At 49.2% G+C, this 25772-nt stretch overlaps 1 protein-coding gene and 2 long non-coding RNA genes across 4 annotated transcripts in view; 2 read left to right on the top strand and 1 right to left on the bottom strand.

The window, feature by feature from the left end:
• The window catches only part of WDR90 (WD repeat domain 90), a 716604-nt gene that overhangs the window by 563969 nt on the left and 126863 nt on the right, over nt 1–25772 (top strand). The window lies entirely within an intron of this gene.
• On the top strand, nt 14496–16437 carry LOC140076024 (uncharacterized). Its single transcript, XR_011849499.1, has 3 exons — nt 14496–14641; nt 14721–14874; nt 16045–16437. It is a non-coding gene; the product is annotated as an uncharacterized lncRNA (long non-coding RNA).
• On the bottom strand, nt 18480–20569 carry LOC140074679 (uncharacterized). The gene is made up of 3 exons (XR_011849242.1): nt 20122–20569; nt 19309–19388; nt 18480–19230 (listed from the first exon to the last, which is right to left on the bottom strand). It is a non-coding gene; the product is annotated as an uncharacterized lncRNA (long non-coding RNA).

Below are 25772 nucleotides of genomic sequence, written 5' to 3'. Positions count from 1 at the left end.
GGTATTTGTTGATGACGATCTTTCTTCTTTTACAGTACAATCAACAATGGAGAACATTTCGTACTTCAGTGAGTTATACATTTTGCCCTTCGGCTCTAGGCCCCAGGACAAGCCGTTCCTCTTCAGTCTATTCCTCTTTATCTACTCGTCGGGAGTCTTGGTGAATGTGGTCAGTATTGCGGTGATCTACCTGGACTCCCGCTTACATACTCCCATGTACCTATTCCTGTGTCTGCTCTCTATTGTAGACATCTGCTATACATCAGCCGTCACCCCCGGCCTCCTGGACATGCTGCTCTCTGAGAGTAATAAGGTTTCCCTGCAGCAATGTTTCACACAGATGTTCTTCTTTTTTACGGCATCTGGGGCGGAGGATATCCTCCTGTTCATCATGGCCTACGACCGGTACGTCGCCATCTGTAGACCTTTACATTACAACCAAATCCTAAGCAGGAAGAACTGTCTCCTGATAACCATCGCCCTCTGGATATGCGGCTGCCTGAATTCTGTATTATTTACCACGGCGGCTTCTTATATGTCCTTCTGCCGATCCAACACAATTCACCAAATCCACTGCGACTCCAAAGCTCTGACCAAGATCGCCTGCACCGGCACCGAACTCTTCCACATCGTCATCTATCTGGAAACAATTGTACTTGGACTTGGGCCACTTCTGTGCAGTCTGATGTCTTATGTAGAAATAATCAAGGTCATCTTAAGAATGAAATCCAAGGATGGAAGGAGGAAGGTCTTCTCCACGTGCTCGTCCCACCTCACCGTCCTCCTTCTGTACTATGACACAGCAGGTTGTGTGTACTTGATGCCCTCAAAGAAAAATGTTTATCTTCTGGATCAGATTTTTACTGCATTATATTCCACAGTTACACCTGTACTAAATCCTCTGATCTACAGTCTAAGAAATAAGGATTTTAGGGGAGCTCTGCTGAGATTACTAGGGGTCAAGGAAACTGTAAAATAATATAAAAGACAGGGGTAGAGATTTATCAGGAGTGTCTGAGGTAAAACTGTTCTAGTTGCCCATGGAAACCAAACAGAGATCAACTGTAATATTATAAACAGTTGTGGGAAAATGAAAGCTGAGACCCGATTGGTTGCCGCAGGCATATAGAACAGTTTGGCTCTCAGACACTTGTGATAAATCCCCCCCCCCCCCCCCCATAAAGTTTATCTAAACATTCCTTTTACAAAAGACTCGGGTATTATCCCACATCATATCTATAGTCTTTTTGTAAGATTTTAACCAAACAATGACCCAAATTTATTAATAGTGAGGTTTTCCTCAATAAAGTATAGAGTGCACCACATAAATAAAGACCGACACAGAGGGGCAAATTTACTTACCGTCCAGTCGCGATCCCAGATTCGAACAGTCCGACGAAGATCAAGTCCGGCGCGATTCATGAAGATTGTGCTCCCCGATATCCTGCATCCGTCGCTTCTGCGCCAAGGTCCGCCGGAGTTCACCTTCTTCTTCCCAGTGCTTGTAAGTGCATGTCTGGCGACACAATTCTAAATGTTAAATCTTGCGCAGTGTCCAACTCTGTTGGGTTGTCCGACGGCCACGCCCCCCAATTTCTGTCGCGTGCAAGCCCGCGCCGATGCGCCAAAATCCAATCACGAGTGCCAAAATCCCGGGGCAGTTCAGGGCAAATTGGAAAAATTTGGAAAACCCGACGGAAATGCGTCCGATGGACCTTTGGAAATGAGCCCCATGGTCTCCAATAATCTGGCCCACCCTGCGGGTGCCTAGAGCGCTTACACTAGGTGCACCAGGTTTGGTGCAATCATTTTAAAGGACTTGCTGACATAAATGTGATGCATGCTGGGAATAAGCACCGGATGGCCACTTTAGGTGCACAGTATTGTGGCTCGTCGGGCATAGTGCATCCATGAACACAATACTGGTGGAGACACTACATATATACATGTACAAGCAGCTTGTCCTGTTTTTAACCCAAAAAACAATACATGACATAGAGTGAATCAATTCATATTGTGCTTCATGCCCCAAAGTAAATCAAGAAGTAACTACAGCCTTGTGCTCACCGAACGGAGCCCGTGCGCCATCGAAAAATAAGTGTGACTTATATCCGGACGCAAATTTGTACATCCCCGATACGTTTGTGTTAATGTGGCCCGAGTCTGTAAGGATACGTGTATTGGTCATCATGACAAGGGGCCCCTGAAGTTTAGGGAAGGTGGATACACAGTGGCGCAATGCCTTAGCAATTTTGTTGTAATGGTTAATCATATTTGACTTTATTTGGCAGTGAAAGGGTTAAAATTTACTTCATGAGGTAAAAAAAAAAAATCTGTGTTTCAGCTTTCCCGCATTTTTCCTGTCAGAAATATCATGAAATGATGAAGCGAGCTGATTGGCTGCTGGTCAGGTCAGCTCTTATTGGTGAACAGCTGGGACAATGGAAATAATGTTTCTAGGCAAAATACTGTTGGCGGGCGGCTGATTGGCAGATGCCCGCACTCACTTACAGATAAAAGGGGCTGCCAAGAAGAAGAGGAGCCCAGACCTCCCATGTATAATGTATATATGTCACTTATATAATGTCACCATTCCTTGTTAGTGGGGGGTTTTGTCTCTCAGCTTTACATTAATGGGGCTCATTTACTAAGGGTCTGAATAGTGCACTTTCGTCGGGTTTCCGATTTGCGCCGAATTCCGCCGGGATTTTGGCGAGATCAAGCACTCACATGCACGAAGAAGAAGCAGGTGAACTCCGGCGGACCTCGGCGCAGCAGCAACACCTGCTGGATATCGGGCGCACGACCTTAGTGAATCCCGGCAGACCCGAATCATCGTCAGAGAATGCGCCGCGGAACCGCGACTGGACCAGGTAAGTAAATGAGTCCCATTGGTGGTCATTTACTAAGGGTCCGATTCGTGTTTTTGCGACGGCTAATTTTTCCGTTTTGCGCCGATTTTCCCTGTATTGCCCTGGGATTTAGGCGCACGTGATCGGATTGTGGCGCATCGGCGCTGGCATGCGCGCGACAGAAATCGGGCGGGGGTGTGGCTGAACAAAAACCCAACGTATTCGGAAAAACCGCCGCATTTAAAAACGGAAAATCTGTCGCGGAGCTTGCGCTTACTTTCACTCAGCCGGCCTCGGTGTATTGAAGTGCGTTCCGATGCATTTCAGCGGAGCAGCGCCACCTGGTGGACGGTGGAGGAACTACCTTAATAAATCCCGGCCGGACCGGAATCCTCCGCAGAGAACGCGCCGCTGGATCGCGAATGGGCCGGGTAAGTAAATCTGCCCCGTAGTGTTTAATTATGTCATTTGAATTATACTATTCTCATTATTAATTATTATTATTAAATAAATGTTTATCTCCTTGGTTACCCCTTAATAAAGAATCGTGGCCTTTTTATCGCAAAAATGGTTTTGTTTTATCCATTTATTGGGGAAGATTTACTTACCCGGTCCATTCGTGATGCAGCGGCGCGTTCTCTGCGGAGGATTCGGGTCCGGCCGGGATTCACTAAGGTAGTTCCTCCGACGTCCACCAGGTGGCGCTGCTGCGCTGAAGTTCCCCGGAATGCACTGAAGTTCACCGGCCTATTCCTAGTAAAGGTAAGCGCGAGTCCCGCGACACTTTTTTTTTTTAAATGCGGCGGTTTTTCCGAATCCGTCGAGTTTTCTTTCGGCCACGCCCCCCGATTTCCGTCGCATGCATGCCAGCGCTGATGCGCCAAAATCCGACTGCGTGCGCCAAAATCCCGGTGTAATTCAGGGAAAATCGGCGCAAATCGGAAATATTCGGGTAACACGTCGGGAAAACGCGAATCGGGCCCTTAGTAAATGACCCCCATTGTGCCAAACCCATGCCACTCTTAGATAAACACCCCAAAAATCAGTACGGCAATACCACATATGTGCCAATAATTTACAGACTGGGCACACAGCAGGGCTGAGAAGCAAAGGAGCGAAATTTTGCTTTTGCAGCTGTTTTTACACGTTTGGATTTACAGTGCCATGTCATGTTGGCAGGGCCCGTGAGTTACCAGTGCAATAGAAACCCCCAAGAAATTATACCATTTTGGAAACTACACCCCTCAAATACTTATCCGGGAACTGGAGGTGAGCATTTTAACCCTCAACATGCTGGCCAAAATCTAATGCAAAGGAAATGGTGCAGAGTAAAAAATGTGTTTTTATCTCAAAAATGTAATTTTACTGCCTAATATATTGTATCCCACCCACGCCACTTTAGACAAACACCCCAAAAATCATTCTGCGGGTCGTCCCGAGTACGGCAATACCACACATGTGCCATGTGGCAGGGCTGAGAAGGGAAGGAGCGAAATTTTGCGTTTTGAGCACCCTTGTCACTAGACTGGTGTTGGGGTGTACCAGTACAATAGAAACCCCCAAGAAGTGACCCCATTTTAGAAAAGGGCAGCCTTCAAAGAATTTATCTAGGGTTGTATGAACATTTCAACCCCTGAGATGCTGGGTCAAATGTAATGCAAAATGATGGGGGCAGTGTAAAAATTGCATTGTTTTCTCAAATGTGCAAAAGTAGGAAGAAATGTATTCAGCCCAAATCATCCCACTGTGGATAAACACCCCAAAAATCATTCAGTGGGTTACTACGGGTATGGAAATGCCCCATGTGTAGCAATAGTCTACAGGCTGGGGACACGGCAGGCCGGAGAAGGGACAAGCAAAATCTAGCTTTTGGAGCACCCGTTTCACTAGACTGGTGTTGGGGTGCCCCTGAGGTACCAGTACAATAGAAACCCCCGTGTAGTGACCCCATTTTAGGAAAGAGCATGTATGAGTAGTTTAACCCATAAGATCCTGGCTCAAATGTAACACAAATTGAACGGTGTGGAGTAAAATTTGCTTTGCAATTTCTCTAAATTTGTAATTGTAGTGTCAAAAGTATTTTACTCAATTCATGCAACTGGAGGCAAACACCCCAAAAATCATCATGCAGGTTCTCCCGGGTACATGCCAATAATCTACAAAGATGGAGACAGGGCAGGGCTCGGAAGACAATGGCATTTGGAGTACCGTCATTTACAATTTTTTTGGCACCATAAAACATTTGTAGATGCCCTCGGGGATCGTTACAGTAGGAACCCCTGAGAACTGACCCTGTTTGAAAACGACATCCCTCCATGAATGAATCTAGGGGTGTAGTGAGCATTTTAACCCCAAGGATGATGCATAATGGATAGTACAAAATATCTATTATGTCATCTTGTGCCCAGCTCCTGCCACGGGAGATAAACACTCCAAGAATCATGATGCAACCTCTCTCTTGTACAGCAAGGTATGATGAGAGTAGGGAGGTATAAATGTAGTTCCCAGACACGCCTCCAGCAGCACACTGGAGGAACTGTCAATCAGGCTAGTAACCCTTGCTGGGCAGGGCTGCAATGCAAGGAGCAGGGTGTGGCTCAGTAAATCCAAGCCACAGTTCACACACAACATGCAACATGTACCTAGGCACTTCAGCACTACTACGAAAGAGCCTTCTCGGGGGTTCCTCAGAGTCGCTTTATGAGGAAGAGGTACACAAACAAAACACCCGTCCCCACACTCATCCCCACTAGCAGACTCCATATCGGAGGCCATATAATTATATACCTCCAAGTCAGTGACTTCTGGGACATGGTGGGGGTAGTACACAACCTACGCAGAACAACGCAAGCCCCTCCACGCAACGCCTGCCCCTCCACATTACGCCTGCTCCACCACACAACGCCTGCCCCTCCACACAACGCCTGCGCCACCACACAACGCCTGCCCCTCCACACAACGCCTGCCCCTCCACACAACGCCTGCCCCTCCACACAACGCCTGCGCCACCACACAACGCCTGCCCCTCCACACAACGCCTGCCCCTCCACACAGCGCCTGCCCCTCCACACAGCGCCTGCCCCTCCTCCACGTTACGCCTGCTCCACCACACAACGCCTGCCCCTCCACACAACGCCTGCCCCTCCACGCAACGCCTGCCCCTTCACTTTACGCCTGCTCCACCACACAACGCATGCCCCTCCACACAACGCCTGCCCCTCCATGCAACGCCTGCCCCTCCACGCAAAGCCTGTTCCACCACACAACGCCTGTCCCACCACGCAACGCCTGCCCCTCCACACAGCGCTTGCCCCTCCTCCACAGAATGCCTACTCCTCCACGTTACGCCTGCTCCACCACACAACGCCTGCCCCTCCACACAACGCCTGTGCCACCACACAACGCCTGCCCCTCCACACAACGCCTGCCCCTCCACACAACGCCTGCCCCTCCACACAACGCCTGCCCCTCCTCCAAGAATGCCTACTCCTCCACGTTACGCCTGCTCCACCACACAACGCCTGCACCTCCACACAACGCCTGCGCCACCACACAACTCCTGCCCCTCCACAAAACGCCTGCCCCTCCACGCAACGCCTGCCCCTTCACGTTACGCCTGCTCCACCACACAACGCCTGTCCCTCCACGCAACGCCTACCCCTCCACACAGCGCCTGCCCCTCCTCCACAGAATGCCTACTCCTCCACGTTACGCCTGCTCCACCACACAACGCCTGCCCCTCCACACAACGCCTGCCCCTCCACACAGCGCCTGCCCCTCCTCCACAGAATGCCTACTCCTCCACGTTACGCCTGCTCCACCACACAACGCCTGCCCCTCCACACAACGCCTGCGCCACCACACAACGCCTGCCCCTCCACACAACGCCTGCCCCTCCACGCAACGCCTGCCCCTGCACACAGCGCCTGCCCCTCCTCCACAGAATGCCTACTCCTCCACGTTACGCCTGCTCCACCACACAACACCTGCTCCAAAACACAACGCTTGCTCCACCACACAACGCCTGCCCCTCCACACAACGCCTGCCCCTCCACACAACGCCTGCCCCTCCACACAACGCCTGCCCCTCCACACAACGCCTGCCCCTCCACACAACGCCTGCGCCACCACACAACGCCTGCCCCTCCACACAACGCCTGCCCCTCCACGCAACGCCTGCCCCTGCACACAGCGCCTGCCCCTCCTCCACAGAATGCCTACTCCTCCACGTTACGCCTGCTCCACCACACAACACCTGCTCCAAAACACAATGCTTGCTCCACCACACAACGCCTGCCCCTCCACACAACGCCTGCCCCTCCACACAACGCCTGCCCCTCCACACAACGCCTGCCCCTCCACACAACGCCTGCTCCACCACAGAACGCCTGCTCCACCACACAACGCCTGCCCCTCCACACAACGCCTGCCCCACCACACAACGCCTGCTCCACCACACAACGCCTGCTCTACCACACAACGCCTACTCCTCCACACAACGCCTGCTCCACCACACAACGCCTGCGCCACCACACAACGCCTGCTCCACCACACAACGCCTTCTCCTCCTCACAACGCCTGCTCCACCACACAACGCCTGCCCCTCCACACAACGCCTGCTCCACCACACAACGCCTGCTCCACCACACAACGCCTGCCCCTCCACACAACGCCTGCGCCACCACACAACGCCTGCCCCTCCACGCAACGCCTGCCCCTCCTCCACAGAATGCCTACTCCTCCACGTTACGCCTGCTCCACCACACAACGCCTGCTCCAAAACACAACGCCTGCTCCACCACACAACGCCTGCTCCTCCACACAACGCCTGCTCCTCCACACAACGCCTGCTCCACCACACAATGCCTGCCCCTCCACACAACGCCTGCCCCTCCACACAACGCCTGCCCCTCAACACAACGCCTGCTCCACCACACAACGCCTGCTCCACCACACAACGCCTGCCCCACCACACAATGCCTGCCCCTCCACACAACGCCTGCCCCTCCACACAACGCCTGCCCCTCCACACAACGCCTGCTCCACCACACAACGCCTGCCCCTCCACACAACGCCTGCTCCACCACACAACGCCTGCTCCACCACACAACGCCTGCTCCACCACACAACGCCTGCCCCTCCACACAACGCTTACTCCTGCACAGAACGCCTGCCCCTCCACACAACGCCTGCCCCTCCACACAACACCTGCCCCTCCTCCACAGAATGTCTACTCCTCCACACAAAGCCTGCCCCTCCACACGCCTGCCCCTCCACACAACGTCTACTCCTCCACACTATTACTACTCCTCCACACAACGCCTGCTCCACCATAGAACGCTTACTCCTGCACAGCACGTCTACTCCTCCACGCTATTACTACTCCTGCACAGAACGCCTGCCCCTCCACACAACGCCTGCCCCTCCACGCAACGCCTGCTCCACCACACAACGCCTGCCCCTCCACACGCCTGCCCCTCCACACAACGTCTACTCCTCCACGCTATTACTACTCCTCCACACAACGCCTGCTCCAACACAGAACGCTTACTCCTGCACAGAACGCCTACTCCTCCATGCTATTACTACTCCTCCACACAACGCCTGCCCCTCCATGCAACGCCTGCTCCACCACACAACGCCTGCCCCTCCACACAACGCCTGCCCCTCCACACAACGCCTGCCCCTCCACACAACGCCTGCCCCTCCACACAGCGCCTGCCCCTCCTCCAAGAATGCCTACTCCTCCACGTTACGCCTGCTCCACCACACAACGCCTGCACCTCCACACAACGCCTGCGCCACCACACAACGCCTGCCCCTCCACACAACGCCTGCCCCTCCACGCAACGCCTGCCCCTTCACGTTACGCCTGCTCCACCACACAACGCCTGTCCCTCCACGCAACGCCTACCCCTCCACACAGCGCCTGCCCCTCCTCCACAGAATGCCTACTGCTCCACGTTACGCCTGCTCCACCACACAAAGCCTGCCCCTCCACACAACGCCTGCCCCTCCACACAACGCCTGCCCCTCCTCCACAGAATGCCTACTCCTCCACGTTACGCCTGCTCCACCACACAACGCCTGCCCCTCCACACAACGCCTGCGCCACCACACAACGCCTGCCCCTTCACACAACGCCTGCCCCTCCACGCAACGCCTGCCCCTCCACGCAACGCCTGCCCCTTCACGTTACGCCTGCTCCACCACACAACGCCTGTCCCTCCACGCTACGCCTGCCCCTCCACGCAACGCCTGCCCCTCCACACAGCGCCTGCCCCTCCTCCACAGAATGCCTACTCCTCCACGTTACGCCTGCTGCACCACACAACGCCTGCCCCTCCACACAACGCCTGCCCCTCCACGCAACGCCTGCTCCACCACACAACGCCTGCCCCTCCACACGCCTGCCCCTCCACACAACGTCTACTCCTCCACGCTATTACTACTCCTCCACACAACGCCTGCTCCAACACAGAACGCTTACTTCTGCACAGAACGCCTACTCCTCCATGCTATTACTACTCCTCCACACAACGCCTGCCCCTCCATGCAACGCCTGCTCCACCACACAACGCCTGCCCCTCCACACAACGCCTGCCCCTCCACACAACGCCTGCCCCTCCACACAACGCCTGCCCCTCCACACAACGCCTGCCCCTCCACACAACGCCTGCCCCTCCACACAGCGCCTGCCCCTCCTCCAAGAATGCCTACTCCTCCACGTTACGCCTGCCCCTCCACACAACGCCTGCCCCTCCTCCACAGAATGCCTACTCCTCCACGTTACGCCTGCTCCACCACACAACGCCTGCCCCTCCACACAACGCCTGCGCCACCACACAACGCCTGCCCCTTCACACAACGCCTGCCCCTCCACGCAACGCCTGCCCCTCCACGCAACGCCTGCCCCTTCACGTTACGCCTTCTCCTCCTCACAACGCCTGCTCCACCACACAACGCCTGCCCCTCCACACAACGCCTGCTCCACCACACAACGCCTGCTCCACCACACAACGCCTGCCCCTCCACACAACGCCTGCGCCACCACACAACGCCTGCCCCTCCACACAACGCCTGCGCCACCACACAACGCCTGCCCCTCCACGGAATGCCTGCCCCTCCTCCACAGAATGCCTACTCCTCCACGTTACGCCTGCTCCACCACACAACGCCTGCTCCAAAACACAACGCCTGCTCCACCACACAACGCCTGCTCCTCCACACAACGCCTGCTCCTCCACACAACGCCTGCTCCACCACACAACGCCTGCTTCACCACACAACGCCTGCTTCACCACACAACGCCTGCTCCTCCACACAACGCCTGCTCCTCCACACAACGCCTGCTCCACCACACAACGCCTGCCCCTCCACACAACGCCTGCCCCTCCACACAACGCCTACCCCTCCACACAACGCCTGCCCCTCCACACAACGCCTGCCCCTCAACACAACGCCTGCTCCACCACACAACGCCTGCTCCACCACACAACGCCTGCCCCACCACACAACGCCTGCTCCACCACACAACGCCTGCTCCACCACACAACGCCTGCTCCACCACACAACGCCTGCCCCTCCACACAACGCCTGCTCCACCACACAACGCCTGCGCCACCACACAACGCCTGCTCCACCACACAACGCTTACTCCTGCACAGAACGCCTGCCCCTCCACACAACGCCTGCCCCTCCACACAACACCTGCCCCTCCTCCACAGAATGTCTACTCCTCCACACAAACCCTCCCCCTCCACACGCCTGCCCCTCCACACAACGTCTACTCCTCCACACTATTACTACTCCTCCACACAACGCCTGCTCCACCACAGAACGCTTACTCCTGCACAGAACGTCTACTCCTCCACGCTATTGCTACTCCTGCACAGAACGCCTGCCCCTCCACACAACGCCTGCCCCTCCACGCAACGCCTGCTCCACCACACAATGCCTGCCCCTCCACACGCCTGCCCCTCCACACAACGTCTACTCCTCCACGCTATTACTACTCCTCCACACAACGCCTGCTCCAACACAGAACGCTTACTTCTGCACAGAACGCCTACTCCTCCATGCTATTACTACTCCTCCACACAACGCCTGCCCCTCCACGCAACGCCTGCTCCACCACACAACGCCTGCCCCTCCACACGCCTGCCCCTCCACACAACGTCTACTCCTCCACGCTATTACTACTCCTCCACACAACGCCTGCTCCACCACAGGACACTTACTCCTGCACAGAACGCCTACTCCTCCATGCTATTACTTCTCCCCCACAGAACGCCTGCCCCTCCACGCAACGCCTGCTCCCCCACGCTACGCCTGCTTCTCCACGCTACTATTACTCCTCCACAGAAGCCTACTCCTCCACACAACGCCTGCTCCTCCACGCTATTACTACTCCTCCACAGAACATCTATTACAAGTTTTCCCCTGTAACTGAGGCATCTATAAGAGCCTAAGGCCGCGGTCACACGATACGCCTGATGCGTGCGTCCTACGTCTTTTTGACGGACGCATCCAGTTCTTTTTCTATGGTTATTAATGGCTTTTCTTTGTTGCAGTTTCGTCCTTGCGTTTCTATGCGCTTCGCGCACGTCTATTTGCGTCCAGTTGCGTTTTTCATATTGTTGATGGACGCATGCGTCTGGCGTGTTGTCAGTGAACGTTGTTTAGCTCTGTGTGCGTTTGACGGATGCGCCTGACGTTCAGTACCGCTTCTGTCTGCTTCTTCATGATGTTTTTCCCGCTGTTTACATTTTTGCAAAGTTGGCATTTCATTTCTCGTGGTATTTGTGTCAGGGTGCACTTGCCAGTATGGCATCTGGTGGTCGCTCGGATCTTGATGCCTCACATGTCATTTCTCTGGTAAGTTTTTTTGTCAGTTTCTGTGTCTCTAATTCTTTATTTAACTTGTCCTTTTTTTTTTTTTTCCTTCTTTGACGATATTTTTTGCTGCATATACTTTTCTGGTTGTGGTGGCTTTCTTTTTCCTGTCATGGTTTTTGTAAAACATTTTTTTTTTTTTGATTTTTTGGGGTTCTTTTTCAAAAATAAAAATGTGTCCTTCTTTTTCACTTTGCATTTTTTATTTTTGCCTAAATGCTGTATGCATTGTCCTTTAAAATCCTTTTATGTGACTTTGCTGAGGAGATTTCTTTTTTCTTTAATAATTTTTTTGTCAAATTTGTTTATAACATTTAAAATCTGCTTTCTAACACAGCGGCCTGGCAGTGTATATACACGTGTGCATTCAGATGATGCGTTGTGTTATGTTGTGTTGTGCATTTTTGACACAATGGGGGTCATTTACTAAGGGCCCGAATCGCGTTTTCCCGACGTGTTACCCGAATATTTCCGATTTGCGTCGATTGTACCTGAATTGCCCCGGGATTGTGTCGCACGTGATCGGATTGTGGCGCATCGGCGCCGGCATCCGCGCGACGGAAATCGGGGGCGTGGCCGAACGAAAACCCGACGTATTCGGAAAAACCGCCGCATTTAAAAACCGAAAAAGTGTCGCTTGGGGAGCGCTTACCTTCACCTGGTCCGAGGTGGTGCATTCCGGCGCGTTGAGATGATTTTCAGCGCAGCAGCGCCACCTCGTGGACGGCGGAGGAACTTCCTTCTTAAATCCCGGCCGGACCCGAATCCAGAGCAGAGAACGCGCCGCTGGATCGCGAATGGGCCGGGTAAGTAAATCTGCCCCAATGGGGTTCATTTACTAAGGGCCCGATTTGCGTTTTCCCAACGTGTTTCAAGAATATTTCTGATTCGCGCTGATTTTCCCTGTATTGCCCTGGGTTTTTTTGCACACGCGATTGGATTGTGGTGCATTTGCGCTGGCATGCGCGCGACGGAAATCGGGGGGCGTGGCTGAATGAAAACCCGACGTATTTGGAAAAACAGCCGCATTTAAAAACAGAAAATCTGTTGCGGAGCTTGCGCTTACCTTCACTCAGCCGGCCGTGGTGTATTGGAGTGCGTTCCGATGCTTTTCAGCGCAGCGGCGCCACCTGGTGGACGGCGGAGGAACTACCTTAATAAATCCCGGCCGGACCAGAATCCAGCGCAGAGAACGCCCCGCTGGATCGCAAATGGGCCGGGTAAGTAAATCTGCCCCAATGTATACTTAGCATGTGATCGATGCTCAAGTCAATGGAATGCGTTCAAAACGCAACGCACCACACTACGCAATGCATTGTCTGAATGCGCCCTCACACTCCATAACATGTTGTGCACATTGCGGGGGAGAGGAGGAGGAGGAGGTGAGTGCTGCTCAGCCCTGCCCCTCTCTATAGGTATATATGTTTCAAAGTGTCATTTGCCGCGTAAATATCGCACATGTCCAATCTTTTCACGGGGTACGAAGCACAACGTGTGCTGCACAGTACTGCTACCGTTGGAAGTCTTGATGCCATTTGAATGTATGCTGAACATTTATTGGCCGTATATACGCCCCTATTATTTTTTAGTAAATGTAGCATATGGCCATGGATACACATTCCACTCTCCGCCCGTTCATAGTGAAACGCTTGCACACAGGGTGCCGGCCTTGGCCCCAAATTTTTAAAAAATCTCCATTGTTAATCATGAAATTGGACTATTGGTCACATGGTATTCCACGGAAATGCATGTCTATTTTGAACTTTGACCGCCCCCTGTGCACTAGCGTAGCGTTATTAACGGACGGTTAGCGGAATGTGTGACCACGTCCTAAGGCAGTGTGCATGTAGCTACATACTCCATGGTGAGAGAAGGCTATATACTGTATATGCTTGTGTATATGCCTACTTTTAACATGCACAAAAAATCTAAAATAGCTCTTCTTGGCTTATCCTATAGACATTTTTTTAAATTTAATGAAAAAAACCATCCATTGTCCACAATGTTGATTGCGGCTTATGATCCCCGTTGCGGCTCCCTGTGTTTCATTCTCTATCTTCTCTCTTCTGTAGCTGCCATAGTTGCGTCCATGCAATCTGATGGCCGTTGCACACTATGAGGCAGCGCTGATGAGGTCATCAGTGTCAACAGGGCCGCATTGTATTGTGCTACGGCCTGCAGATTGCATGGACAAAACTATGGCAGCTAGAGAAGAGAGAAGAATCCGCCGGGAGCCGCGACATGGATTGGGCTCAACAGAGAGTGAATATAAATTTTTGTGTTATGTCTGGTTTAAAAAATAGGGGGGGGCAGGCTGTATACTACATGGGGGCTTCCTGTATACTGTATGTGGCTGGCTGTATACTACACCCTGGGCTTACACTTGAGTCAATAGATTAACGCAGTTTTTGTGGTTTAAATTACTGGTCACGGCTTAGATTTGGATCCCCTTATACTCAATTTTTTTAATTGTTTTTAGGTTTAAAATTTTTACTTTGCAATTTACAAATACAAAAATTAAAACAAATGCTCAAATACAATTAATACCGTTTTTTTTTTTCTTTGGTCAAAGTTTATTGTAAAATTTTTAAACAAAATTGTCCATAAAAGATACATTAGAAATAACACAATGAAAAGCAAGAAGAGGTTTGACATAAATCAAAATTAACAAATTAAAAATTTATAGTTTTTATTTACAACATTAAAACACTTTGCAGCGACAAATAAAGACAAATTGTGTGCTCATACATAGGTGAAGGAAAGACCAATGCTATGGGACTTACAACACAAACATTATGCCAGCAAAAGCAAAAGAAGTCAGGCCTGGATTCAAATATGCAAGGAATTAACCAGCGATTGGGAGGAGATGGAACCACGTGATCGGTGGAAAATGGGTAAGTGCAACAAATTTTTGCATTAATTTTTGTGTTATTTTCAAATTTACTAACAAAACTTAATTATCATTTAAAACAGAAGAGCAGGATCGCACTAGGTGGCGGTCATGTAGGGATCGCTTCAGACGAGAAGTTGCAATAAATGAAAAGAGTGGCTCCTCCCCGTCTCACAAAAGGCCTTATCAACATTTTGAGGAATTACTTTTTCTCTTACCAACTCGTACTCTTCGGCCGTAAGCTTATTTTTAAAATAAGATCATTTTGTATTCATGTATTGAAAAATGTTAAGTCATTTTCTTAGCACAAAAATAAAAAATATTTTTGTATAAAAAAAAAAAAAATACAAGTATACTCGTCAAAGCTTGATGCTCGTTCTAGTATTGGCATACTGTGAATGGCTCGGTGCTTGGACGAGTATTTCCCCTGCTTGAGATTTAACTGTTAATTATGGAAACACAGAGAAGAAAAGTAAAGAATACAATGAAATCATTGAACACAGGATCATTGAAGTGAAAAACACAGATTACAACACATTGCAGATGTTACAAACATCTGCTAATTTATCGGTATACACACGTGCCAAATTATGTGTGAAGAACACTCTGCTGTTGTCTGGAAACATCTGCAATGTGTTCTTCACACATATTGGGGCAGATTTACTTACCCGGTCCATTTGCGATCCAGCGGCACGTTCTCTGCACAGGATTCGGGTCCGGCCGGGATTTATGAAGGTAGTTCCTCCGCCGTCCACCAGGTGGCGCTGCTGCGCTGAAAGTCATCTCATCGCGTCGGAATGCACCGAGCTGGACCAGGTGAAGGTAAGAGCTCCCCAAGCGACACTTTTTCGGTTTTTAAATGCGGCGGTTTTTCCGAATCCGTCGGGTTTTCGTTCGGCCACGCCCCCCGATTTCCGTCGCGTGCATGCCGGCGCCGATGCGCCACAATCTGATCGCGTGCGCCACAATCCCGGGGCAATTCAGGTACAATCGGCGCAAATCGGAAATATTCGGGTAACACGTCGGGAAAACGCGAATCGGGCCCTTAGTAAATGACCCCCATTGTTCTTCATATCCTATTGTGAAGAACACCATTTGGCACGCGTGTCTTTGGATAAGTTAGCAGATGTAGGGAACATCTGCAATGTGTTCTTCATTAGTGTTCTTTCAATGTGTTGTTTCAGTTCAAAAAGCTCGAGTCTCCCATTGACCTCAATGTTGTTTGTTATTCGATACGAGCACTCGAGCATTTTATTGCTTGATCATCTCAAGTTTAAATATTTTACAAAAAAAAAAAAAATTATTTTCAATTTGGAATGTACAATGAAATTACTGCATCTTAATATGAAATTTTACAGTACAATAAGACAAAATTAAAAATTTTTATAAACCCCCAAAAAATCTTAGGACTCAAGGAAACATTTCCAAAAATCTAAGAGGACAAGCACACGAACATCTGGATACAGATGACCAGACAATGGAGCAGAGGCACACATCTTTGCTTGAAGATGCACATGGAACGTGGAAATTGACGACTCTCCACCAGAACCACCAGCCATCAACACCAGGCAAACTCGAAGAAGGGCAGCACGTGTGCAGTCCGATCCAATAAGTGCTATTGAACATGAGGCGGTAAACATGATGCGTCGTGCAGGGTCACAAGACATGTATGATGGGTTGGGTGTTGTAGTAGCGGGCCAATGCAGACGCTTCCCTGCTGGGAAACGCAATTTATTTATTGCTTATGTCATGACTGTGGTGGAACTGTTTGACAATTGTGATTTTTTGCCTAGTATTGATGTTTTGGTCAACAATTTAAAAGACTTATTGGGGCAGATTTACTTACCCGGTCCATTTGCGATCCAGCGGCGCGTTCTCTGCTCTGGATTCGGGTCCGGACGGGATTCATGAAGGCAGTTCCTCCGCCGTCCACCAGGTGGCGCTGCTGCGCTGAAAATCATCTCATCGCGCCGGAATGCACCACCTCGGACCAGGTGAAGGTGAGCGCTCCCCAAGCGACACTTTTTCGTTTTTTAAATGCGGCGGTTTTTCCGAATCCGTCGGGTTTTCGTTCAGCCACGCCCCCCAATTTCCGTCACGCGCATGCCGGCGCCGATGCGCCACAATCCGATCGCGTGCGCCACAATCCCGGGGCAATTCAGGTACAATCGGCGCAAATCGGAAATATTCGGGTAACACGTCGGGAAACCGCGAATCGGGCCCTTAGTAAATGACCCCCTTATTGTGTCCAAAAACAACAACTACACAACCATTCGAAACTAGTCCAACTACTAGTCTTGTAGCATCACCTCCAAAAAAACAAACATGTACACGAACTGAAAATCCACAAACTCATGCATTGCCAAGCACATCATATTCCGAGGATCCAAATAGTTCCTATCTTCCACTGCTGCTTTCCAATTCGAGCCCATGGAGGCAGCAAAGGCGACATGAAGAGTTGCAGACAGTAACTGCATTGCCAGCCTCAACATTTTCCTTTTCTGCGTCACATTGTCCAAATCAACCCCATGACCTAACACAACGCAATTAGCAGTCTTTATTGTTGCAGTTTCCGTTTTACTGTTAGTTAACCAAGTTTACAGTTTTTATAGTCAAGGCATTATAACACAGGCAGATGTTGCTCAACCAGTCCGTTTATAATGCAACCCAAGTGAAAAGGGGGTCAGCCTCTGCCCATGCACATATGCATTTATATAGAGACACATGCATATCCCTGTAAGCACATATGCCATTTGTCCAAATGCGGCCACCTTTGCGCTTGTGTTGCATTAAAAACTGCCTACAAGCAGTACATGTGTCAGCGGCTTTATCGGTCCAGTCCTAATGAAATGCTGGTGCACAGGGGGCGGACCTTTGTCAATACTTACAAGCCTTTCCATGCAAATGCATGTGATCAGTATGGCATTTGCAGAAGTGTACCTCAAAATGCATTTTTTTTTAAGGGAAAGGACCGTCCCCTGTGCGCTACTGTTGCATTATGAACGGACAGATACCGGAACGTGTGACCACGGCCTTACTTGCTGGGTTTAAGCATAATCCAATTTTGTGCAATGATGTTTTTCTTGTTTCTTTTTTTTAATTTATTAAAAATTTTCAAAGAGATCCAATGGATCATATTGTGTTTGAAATCTTAAACACATTTTGTTTTTTGTTTTTTTTTCAAAATTTTGTTTTAAAAATATAGCCGTTTGGAAAAAAAAATGCCAAAGCAACATAATGGGGCAGATTTACTTACCCGGCCCATTCGCGATCCAGCGGCGCGTTCTCTGCTCTGGATTCGGGTCCGGCCGGGATTTAATAAGGTAGTTCCTCCGCCGTCCACCAGGTGGCGCTGCTGCGCTGAAAGTCATCTCATCGCGCCGGAATCCACCACCTCGGACCAGGTGAAGGTAAGCGCTCCCCAAGCGACACTTTTTCGGTTTTTAAATGCGGCGGTTTTTCCGAATCCGTCGGGTTTTCGTTCGGCCACGCCCACCGATTTCCGTCGCGCGCATGCCGGCGCCGATGCGCCACAATCCGATCGCGTGCGCCACAATCCCGGGGCAATTCAGGTACAATCGGCGCAAATCGGAAATATTCGGGTAACACGTCGGGAAAACGCGAATCGGGCCCTTAGTAAATGACCCCCAATGTTGTTTAGAGGTTATTTTTTCGGTGCATTATAATAAAAAGTAAAAAAAATTTACAGTTGTTTTTTTAGTCATTGAACATTGTTAAACCACAAAAGACAAAAATCAAGAAAATTATGATTTTATTACAACAAAAACTATAATGACATGCAGATACAGTAAATGGAAAAAAAAAAAAAAAAATGAAATGCTATCATACTGCCAAGCAACTGCCCCGTGCTCACTATTGAAATATTTGAGAAATTCATCTCTTGTGCGCCATCCTGATAAAGCACGGCAATTGCAATGCTCTATTGTGTTTGCAATGCTGACATCATTACCCACGTCCAGCAGTGCATGTGGAGACATACCAATCCGAGTGAAATTATGCAGCACACAGCGCGCTTTCACAACAGTGTCAACATTTTCAACACTTAGGCATATAGCAGTTTTAAGTAACCGCCATTGCCCACTTACGATGCCAAAAGCGCACTCCACAGTCTTGCGGGCACGTGCCAAACGGGCATTATAAATCCTTTTCATGTTTGTCACACCGCGCTTGCAGTAGGGTCTCAATAAATGAGTGCCGAGACCAAATACCTCGTCGGCCACAAAGACGTGCGGGAGAATTGTGGAGTTACTGTCACTGTCCGCAATGGCAAGTAAGACAATTGAAAAAAAATTTTTGTAATTGAAAAAAAGAGTCCCTGAATGAAGTGGCTGTATCACTCGGATATGCTTCCCATCAATAGCTCCAACACAATTTGGGAAATCCGTCTTTTCCTCAAAACCTTGCGATATGGCTTGCCAATATGTTTATGGTGGGAAAAGGCATGCAGCGAGGCTGCAAAGTAGCCCATATCACCGTGCAAGTATGCGGGAGTATCCTGCACAATGTACTTTTCCCAATGAGAAACTGATGCTGCATGGAGTGATAGCTCCCCCCTGTGGCCAGGAACCTTTACTGAAAGAAAGAAAAAAAGAGAGCACTTTGGTGTAATAATTTCTTTTTAACAAATAAAAAATAAAACAAAAAACAAACCTTAACGTTACAAGTAGACGTTGTTCAGGACATACTGCTCAATACTTAAACGGCAATATTCCTGAAATTTAGTAGGATACCTATGAGACAAAGAAGAGAGAACTATTTTAAAAAACTTTAACAATTAAGTAGTTAATACAATGCACACATACATAAAACCAATACAATTTGGAAAATAAACATGTTTTACAATTAAATATTTGAAACAAAATATGGGGTACGAAAATTTAAGACACACAAAAATGTTGTTTAAAAATTAAGAAAAAAAGGATAATTGCCCAACGGCAGCCACAATTAAAAACATGGATCCCCAATGTGTGCGCGGCTACTCTTCTGTATTGCCCGTGTCCCCTCCTCTGTCTCCGCCGCCATAGACGCGTCCATGTTATCTGCCAGCCGTCACATAATATGACTAGTAATCTGCGGCATCATAGTATGTGCCTGTCTGCATCTATGCCACTGGATACAGAAGGCCAAAAAAATAGGAGGAGCCGTGTGGAAGAAAGAAGAGCAGCCACGTCAACCTCATGGAGCCACGCAGAGCATCGGGCCTGCCAAAGGGGTGAGTATATAATGTAACATCATAAATAAAGGACTGACCTGCCTGTATACTTCTGTTGCCTTGTTGGCTATATACTGAAGTGGTGCTGTGACCAATGCATTTCCCACCCACACCTTAGACTTTAGTCAATAGGGTTGTCCATTTTGTTGACAAATACGGAACATAGCTTAGACGCTGGTCCACAGATATACGGGAAATGACAAAACCAGGATAATGTAAGAAACATTTTAAAGATATATATATATATACACCTGCGTAATTCACCAAACAATTGAACAAACTGTCCGTGGCTATCCCGTCCTTGCAACAAAGGATGAACCCATAAACGTCGTCTCAAATGCCGCTGACTTTGTTCCTTTAAAAGAATATTTAAAAATAACTTCCAAAGCAGTTCAAGAAAAAATATTAATCAAAGTGTAAAAGTAAAAGAAAAATACCTTTTCCAATCGGCAAAGACGCGCTGCAAGTCCAAGAATAATTGCACCACATCCCATGATAATATCTCTGCTCGGCCCAGTATATTGCTCCATCATTAGACACCACCATCAAACACCAACACCAAAAAAAACGGACCTGCGTTTGCACTTAAATATTGCTACACAGGTGTCCATGGTTTGCAATCGGGGGTTGGCAATGCAAACGCAAGAAAAACGCATGCGTCACAGTAACGCATGCGCTCTTGAAGCATGCATCGAACGCACGAGCCAAATGTGCGCCTTGCAACGCACGTGGTCAGGGAAACCACCACCTGTCACTGGGGACAGGTGATCAGATCTGTACTAGGTCTAATTAGACCCAGCAGCTCTGATTAACCCCTTTAGACCCGGCGGAGTCTATGGAGCCGGCGGCCGCGCCGCTCTTCTATGCATCGCGCTCATTCAGCGCGATGCGGGGAGGATCGGAGAAGGGAGAAGCGGTAACGAACCGCATCTCCCTTCTCCCTAGGGTCTCCGGGTGTCGGAGGCACCTGGAGACCGGGTCCTGCTCCCGTGATTGCAGACTCCGGACCTGCACCCGCTGACGTCTAAAGTCAGCGGGCGAGCAGAAAGGAGTTAACAACTTATAAGATGTGTTTTAGGATTTCGTTTTTTTACAGTATTCATTGTGTGGGTAAAATGAATACATCTTGTTGATCAGTATGAGTATAGTGACACCAAACTTTTGCTAAAAAAAAATCATGACATTTAGGATCTTGGGAAAGCTGGGGTGCGTGCTGGCTGCCATTGATAAACACATTACAAGGAGCTTTGTGAACTGTCTAGACAGGACTAATCTACCTGAGCTGGAGGACTCATACACAGCAGCTGGTGGCTGGTGCAGCGATTGATTGCTTCTGCCTCTCAGGAATAACACAGTGATGACATCATTCTCTGGTGCAGCGCATAACTAATGTGAGAGGAGAAGCGCCGAGCCAGCCAAAGGAGCGACAGAGCTTCATTATCATAATTTTAAATCGTTTTTTCAGCAAAAGCACTCAGCACAGGGCTCATGTCACGGGTGCTCCCGCGAATCACGTCTCGGGTCGCAGGCTCACCCATGCCCCTCTCCATGCTCTAGCACTCCAGCGGTCTCATCTGTCCTCGTCAGTAGTGCGCACGCCCGCCTCCTAGGGCTCGCGCGTGCCGGCTCCCAAAGATTTAAAGGGCAGGCGCACCATTGCTTGGTACTGGCCATTCCTGGAATTCCTTATAAGCCAGCTCTTGTTATCTATGCCAAGTGCCTATTCTGCGATTTCCTGTTGTGACCCCAATGCTGCCTGTCTCAACCTCCTGCTTGTCCCCGACCATGGTTTTGCCTTACGATCCTGTACTTCGCCTTGACCGCCACCGCGGACAAAGTCGCGCCAGTGGAGCGACTTGGTGGTACCACGCCGCAACAAGTCCAACCCGCTTTGCGGCGGTCTCTGGTGAAAACCAGGTACCACTTACACTCCGCTCCCAGGTGTCGGCTTACGTCTTCGTCCGCGGTCGTCCAGTGGGTCCACTACTCCTGGTTCCTGACAGATTAAACAAGATATGTTTCTGCATCAGTGTCGCTACATCATTCTCAAGGTGTGTTTGTATCATAATGCATAAAACCGAATGGTTGGTTTCCTTTCAACTCTACAAGCGACTTGTAGCCGGTAAGAAGCGTCGATCCAGGCCACGCCCTTTTCCTCAGCCCTGAACCAAACATTTTGTGAATGTATCAATGTGTTTTAAAATTTGTGTGTACTGTTATTCGAGCACGGAAAATGTATTCATGACACTAAAACACTGTATGAACAACAACATAAAAAAGTTATGGATTTTTGAAGGTGGGGAATGAATACTAGAAAGGCCAAAACGAAAAAAAAACTGCGTCATTAAGGGCTCAGTGTTATATTATTACTGGTTACAGAGACTTATAATTGAGCCCCAGAGGCGGCTCCTAGAGGGAGGCCATTACCTTGTATTTTAATTAACCTCATTAGAAAACTGAAAAATCTAAGCCGCCTATAAATTGTCCCTGGGTGTCGTCTCTCTGTGCTGCTGCGGAGGCTGCAGCATATTGTGGCGTCCGTGCGGTAGGTTTGGGATTCTAGACATTTTCTCCGTAATCTGATGATTTTATATTCAGCTCAAGCTTTAGTAAACACACTTTTAAGTTTTTGTGATTTAGGAATGTAGATTTCCTGCAAATCAAACAGGTCTCTGAGAGCTGATAGACAGCAGATTATGGAACGACAGGGGGGATAAGTGGGATCCTATTACATCCCCATAATAACTCAAAGGAAATCTACCATCAAAATCCTCCGAGCTGCAGCTTCACTGGCTGTTACACTGTGCAGGAGCACTTCACCCTCACACTGTGTGAGATTACAGCAGAAGTGGGAGAGGAAGTGCTAAAGAAGCAGGGGGAGGGCGACAGTGTAAAAGCCTGTAAAGTGACAGCACGGAGGGGCTCTGGTAATGCCAACACGAACTCTCCAGGCTCATTAGCATAATTTTAGAATTAAGGAGGCCATGGATAACACATGTAAGAAGATACCACAGTCCCGGTGCCTGGGTCTATGAGTAATGACCTTGATCTGATGGTAGATTTCCTATCCAATAGAAATCCCAGGCAATGTTACTCCATGGCCTTACAGGTCGCTGTTCTATAAAACGGCTCACACGGCTGATCTCTGTGCCCTCTCCGCTCTCATCTATGTCATCTATTTCCTACTAGAAAAAGAAGGATAACATAGTACAGGTCACATATAAACCTGTGCTCCCCTCTGCTCAGAGCACTGACCTGCTCTTATTTCCAAAGATTGTGGAGAAGGTGAGTTACCTTTCCAAATAACCAAATAAGTTTTTGATACATTTTGTTATCTTGAATAACACTAGATTTATTGGTGCACTTATCAAGTCAGGGTGCAGGTCATGTGCATTAAGCTGATCAAAACCATCGGATGTAGACAGCCAGGAGCAGATAATGTACATCTTCCCTGATTGCAGGGGAGATAAGGTCCGGTCAGTGTCAGCTGCCACACAGGTCTGCCGAGGACTTTCACCTCTCCCAATGCAGCCCAGAATGTTTACTCCTCAGAAAGTGTCGCTAGTGTATTTTATAAAGCATTTAAATAAAGGCAAGTAAATAAAAGTCACTCACTCCGGAGGATGTTTCCTCTCATGCCTTAGGACCGCACTTTGTAGTTTCCTCTTCACATCAATAAACAAAGGTCAATTGTTGAAGTTACTCAGATGCCACTCACCTGAGCTATGTGCTGGCAGATAGAGGTGTCCCTCTAATACTGGAGTGATTGTCCTCTGTGTCCACGCCCAGGACCAGCAGTCTCCCGATATACACAATTCTCTGATAAAGTTGGACGTGGCTGCAGGAGCTGCTCCAAATCCCCCAGTTGATGGTGACTACTTTCCTGCTGCAGCTTTCTTCAATGTTGTTTTTTGGTTTATTACTCCCGCCCCGGCCTTAGGTTTTCCTGTGACCAGGACTTGTTTTTTTGCAGAGGAACTTGTACGCTGGAATGATAGGACACTAAAAAACAAACACAGATCGTCATCTTCTTAAAGGTTTGTGCTTCAGTGACGCTCAGTCTTTAGTTCTGAACATTTCAGTGATTACACTATTTTTGCTGTGGCCGGGGTCCGATGGGGTCCCAGTTACCTCGGTCGGACCCCTCGTCGGTCCATGAGAGCAATGGAGCAGACGGCTGCTGATTTCCGTCAGCTCCACAGAGATGAATGGAGCGGAATGATCATGCACGGCCGTCTGCTCCATTCCTCTCCCGGAACGACAGGTACTGAGGTACGGGGAACTTTATCAGAACCCTCGTTTTCGTGATCTGTGGGGGTCTCAACACTGAGACCCCACCGATCAGCATGTTAGGCCATATCCTATGGATAGGGCCATACTTGAATTTGTGGGAAAACCCCTTTTCTCCTCCGGTTCTTCAACAGGTGCCCACACGTTGTCCATGTTCAGCAGACGTGCGCAGACCTTACCTTTGTTTGGTATTTGTTGATGACGATCTTTCTTCTTTTACAGTACAATCAACAATGGAGAACATTTCGTACTTCAGTGAGTTATACATTTTGCCCTTCGGCTCTAGGCCCCAGGACAAGCCGTTCCTCTTCAGTCTATTCCTCTTTATCTACTCGTCGGGAGTCTTGGTGAATGTGGTCAGTATTGCGGTGATCTACCTGGACTCCCGCTTACATACTCCCATGTACCTATTCCTGTGTCTGCTCTCTATTGTAGACATCTGCTATACATCAGCCGTCACCCCCGGCCTCCTGGACATGCTGCTCTCCGGGCTTTATAAAGTATCGCTGCAGCAATGCTTCACACAAATCTTCTTCTTTATAATGGCATCGGCATCGGAGGATATCCTGCTGTGCATCATGGCCTACGACCGGTACGTCGCCATCTGTAGACCTTTACATTACAACCAAATCCTAAGCAGGAAGAACTGTCTCCTGATAACCATCGCCCTCTGGATATGCGGCTGCCTGAATTCTGCCTTGTTCACCATGACCGTCTCACACATGTCCTTCTGCCGATCCAACACGATTCACCAAATCCACTGCGACTCCAAAGCTCTGACGAGGATCGCCTGCACCGGCACCAAACTCTTCTACATCGTCATTTCCCTGGAGTTACTGATATTTGGCCTCGGCTCATTCCTGTGTAGTATGGTTTCTTATATACAAATTATCCGTGTTATCTGTCACATAAAATCCGAGGATGGGAGGAGGAAAGTCTTCTCCACGTGCTCGTCCCACCTGGCCATCCTCCTCCTGTATTACAGCACCGGAGGCTCTGCGTTACTGATGCCTTCATCATCACAATCTGATCTGCTGCACCAGGTCTTCACTGCTCTATATTCCACACTTACCCCAGTACTAAATCCCCTAATATACAGTCTACGCAATAAGGATGTCAGGACATCTCTGCTCAGACTAATGGGGGCCAAAATAGGCAGAAATCGGTAAGTCCGGAAAAATTTTGCAGCCAAATTAAAAATTTCAGTTTTGGTAGTTTCTATAGGGATGGCAAAATATACAATAAAGAACACAATAAAACCACAAGCCTGATATTCTTAAGGTCTACATCCATGACAGTCATAGGAATGGCCTTCACGGGATATTTCCGGTTTGTTGAACCAAGATGTTATCAGTAGATCATTTCGAGGGGTTTTTTACACTAGAGACTAGATCCATCGTAAATTCACAGGGTGCAGATAAATGTGCGATCAGTGGGAGCTCCCACCACACGAATGAGGGCCCACAAATGTCTCATATCAAACTCCGTTCTCTTCTATGAGGGTGACGTCAGCTTTCCAGGAATACACACTGGCCGCACATTTCTCTCTAAGATCCCTGGAGATTTCATTGTCCCCTGCACAGATTCACGACGCCCTGTGTCAGATGCAACA

The sequence above is a fragment of the Engystomops pustulosus genome, chromosome 8, assembly GCF_040894005.1.
Source record: "Engystomops pustulosus chromosome 8, aEngPut4.maternal, whole genome shotgun sequence".
NCBI lineage: Eukaryota > Metazoa > Chordata > Amphibia > Anura > Leptodactylidae > Engystomops > Engystomops pustulosus.
This window is presented reverse-complemented; position numbering and strand designations above follow the sequence as displayed.